This window comes from Glandiceps talaboti, chromosome 16 (assembly GCF_964340395.1).
Source record: "Glandiceps talaboti chromosome 16, keGlaTala1.1, whole genome shotgun sequence".
NCBI lineage: Eukaryota > Metazoa > Hemichordata > Enteropneusta > Spengelidae > Glandiceps > Glandiceps talaboti.
This window is the reverse complement of record NC_135564.1, coordinates 11,305,391-11,309,196: the sequence shown is the minus strand read 5'-3', so window position 1 is coordinate 11,309,196 and position 3,806 is coordinate 11,305,391. Positions and strand designations below refer to the sequence as shown.

The 3,806-nt window shown below is 36.3% G+C and overlaps 1 long non-coding RNA gene across 1 annotated transcript in view; it reads left to right on the top strand.

The window, feature by feature from the left end:
• Nucleotides 1–615: 615 nt before the first annotated feature.
• LOC144447057 (uncharacterized) overlaps nt 616–3,806 on the top strand; it is a 3,975-nt gene continuing 784 nt past the window's right edge. The window contains exons 1-2 of the long non-coding RNA XR_013481994.1: nt 616–756; nt 1,831–1,912. This is a non-coding gene — a long non-coding RNA (uncharacterized LOC144447057). The remainder of the gene's footprint in view (nt 757–1,830; nt 1,913–3,806) is intronic.

The following is a 3,806-nucleotide window of genomic DNA, read 5'->3' as shown; positions in this document are numbered from 1 at the left end:
TTGTTTTACATATGTGATTATTATATTTTGGTAAGTATATCACCTCTTGCCATTGTAACACATGACAGTGTAACACTTTCATTTACCCTTAAATGTTCGATTTTCGTGATCCAGCCCAATTAGTACAACATAAATCGATTAAGGAGAACAGCTCGTCATATGGCTTGAGAAAGATCACACTATTAAAATATCGATACTTGCTATACTTGAGCATAATAACAACCATACCATCCTTGTTACATATTATTTGCGAGAGCAGGCTGTTTGCCAAATCATATACATTTGAACAAAATTATTTTCTGGCATATCATTGGATTAAAATGTAACATATTGAACATTAATTTGTGTCATACCAGATGGCAAGATTTAGAAATGTTAATGGTGTGCGTTGAGTCTGTCAATGATTTATTTCTGTTCAATGGATTTCCACTGTAATAATATTTCACATGCTCAGTTGACGGCTGTCTAACTAATGATTGATTCGTATATACCCAAGAGGTAATGGAAACAATATGATACACTGAAATCTTATCCGATCTCGTGTACAATTTAAAGTTAGAACTGATACCAGATTGTATTTTACTTTCAGCTAGGCTAGCAGAGTGTGAGGGTGTACTACAAACGTTTGCAATGTGGACGGCGAACTTGCGAAGAATTCCAACTTTGTGTGTATTATTCGTTATACTGTTCCTGGTGTACTATGAATGGTTTGATGTGACAGCATTGATTGCCAAAAACCAGGCACACAGACACAAGGTGAGTACTTTGTCATTAGTTTGTTAGTACTTCTTTTTTCAAAAGTTAGAAATACAAGTTGCTTCAAGTTGAGTCATTAGCAGGATATTTTTTTGCGACCTTTTACTTTTCTAGATATCTGGATCGGAGTCCCACCCCCTTTTCTGGACTGTAAGAAGTTAACTTTAATGTACACCTACCTTCCACCATCTTCGTCCCAAGTAACCCCAGCATGAACACAAAAATGAAATTTTTAACTGTATTTTGAAAGTGAAATTTTAAACTAACCAACCAAATTTAGCTAAGCGTTTCTTTTCTATTCACGATTAACTCAATTGGACCCCATGGAAATCAAAAGCGTTGTTGGTGTACACGGTTACCAGTTAAGACTGTCAACAAAATCTGAATAATTTAATATAAATGTTATATTATATTTTGTAACATCTGCATTAATGTTATAAATACACTGTAGACACGATAAATGCAACTCTCTGTCGCACACACACACACACACACACACACCACACACACACACACACACACACACACACACTTGGAATGAAATGAAATTAAGCAAGAAAATTGTTACGCGTAGGAGTTCATGAATTCTCGTCAGAGTGCTTTTTCCAACTGAGTGTGGTTTCTATTGTCTGACATAAAATCAGTCATTTCAGCCAATTGCAAATCTCACTATACATACATACATACATACATACATACATACATACATACATACATACATACATACATACATACATACATACACACACATATACATACATACATACATACATACATACATACATACATACATACATACATACATACATACATACATACATACATACATACATACATACGCAGGCAGACAGACAGACAGACAGACAGACAGACAGACAGACAGACAGACAGACAGACAGACAGACTGATTAAGTACATATTTACATTGAAGTTCGTACATGAAATCATCGAATATTTCTTTAGATGATGCTGAAAAACATTTTTTTGCAGCTTTTAACAGATTTATAACATAAAGGTAAAGGTTCCCAACGCTAGATTTTTAAATATTTCGAATTTCTTGTTTTCACTCATTAGATTTCATACTCAGAAGAAGAGCAAATTGGTGTAAATATAATAGATTATGATAAAAAGGATGTGTATACTGCACAGGTTTATGGTAAGTCAGTGAAACCTTTGCACACAACGAATCTTCAAGTCACTGATCAAATGAAAGTTGGAGACACATCATTCGATTTGAAAACGTCAAAAGATCATTTCTCCGAGTCGCATCAAGCTGGCGAACGTTATCTGTTACCGATTAAACCGTTAGAAGGCGGTGGTGCGAATTCCCAATATTTTCATTTACGGAGAAGTATGATTTTGGCATTGCTTACTGGTCGGACTATGGTGATGACGCCTTTCTTTCTGCACGGTGGACATGTATACGGTCATACCTTAGAACACATCAGAAACTTCAACTTGACCTTCGATGTTCGCCACTTGTCTCAATTGTTTCAACTGAGTGTTAATCACTTGTCTCAACTTGTATCGATTGAGGATTTTAGTAAAGTTTGTAATGCGAGAAACACTAAAGTTATCACTTGGAGCGAGACAGACAAGTATGAGGCAACAAGAACCAAGATATTCCGTGATATGTTTGGTATACAACTTCCAAACATTAACAAAGTAGTACATTTGCATACCATGAACATTGAAGACTTCGCGTCTCAGACGATTGACGACCAGTGCCTTGCACATTATAAAGATTCCAACATGGGTATCATCCTAAATGCCACCTTCCAAGATGAACTTAATAAAGATGTCCATAAACATCTCATCCGGGCACCAGCCGTAAGGGAAGTGGTTGATTCTCTCTCCAACATAATATGTGATGGGGAACCTTATTTAGCCCTTCACTGGCGAAACAAATCAAGTGAGGTAATTCTTTTTTATCCTTAACGCGGTATTAGGGAGCGATCAGTTTTTTGTGGGCCAGTGACTTCTTTTTCGTGTTGTCCTTAAAAACAGTGACACCCCCCCCCCCCTGTGATTCATCCACAAAACAATCCAACCCCTCTCTGACAAATAAAAAAACACACTGACCCCCCCCCCCCCCAACATCTGTTGACAAGAAATATTCTTCATGTGCTTGCAAAAGATACTCTAGATTCTCAAAGCACAATACAGCACACTGCATAGTTAATTTTACTTCTTACATTTACTGTAATTTTAAGTGAATCTAATAAATTGCTGTCCCGAATCCATTGCTTTAGGTTTAGTAACCAAAGGTCGTTTAACTGCCACAGCCCTATCTATAAATCATTGTAATATCACTGATAGTTAGTCCCCACCGGACGAAGTCTAAGAGGACCTATAGATTGGGCTCTGTGCATCCATGCGTTCGTGCGTGCATCCGGAGCTATTTCTCAGAAATGACTGGACCATTTCTTTTAAATTTAGTACAAGGACAGCACACTATAGCATACATATGCACCTTAATTTATTTTACGATACGATCCAATATGGCCGCCAGACGGCCATTTTGTTTCGATTCTTCCATGTCCAGAACCATTACATGGACATGACTAGACCGATTTTTATCAAACTTTGTACAAGGACAACACACTATGACATACATTTGGCAACGACAATATCCGTTTTACAGGAGAAGAAGTATACTGACACAGTCCCCATTCTGACGTAATCATTTATTTATGATGTTTTCTTATTGGTTTGCTAATTTAAAAAAATGAAATCTCATTTGACTGCGAAATGTCATTTCATCATCTAAATGTGGTCCCATTCAGATGAAAACGATGTTCGCAATCGCGCGAGATTTCGCAGTCCCGCTAGATTTCATCTTTTCATTGGCAAACTGATACGAAAACATTATCACAAATAAATGACTTCATCAGAATTGGACTGTGGCAGTCTAGAGACGAAGCTAATACATATACATGAATTAAAACTAACTTGTTTATTTCATTTTGTCAAATTATAATTATTGACTGGTTTTCTTTCAGTATGATTTTTCATTAATTTGATTAATTTTATTTCTTTCCGTTAAACAA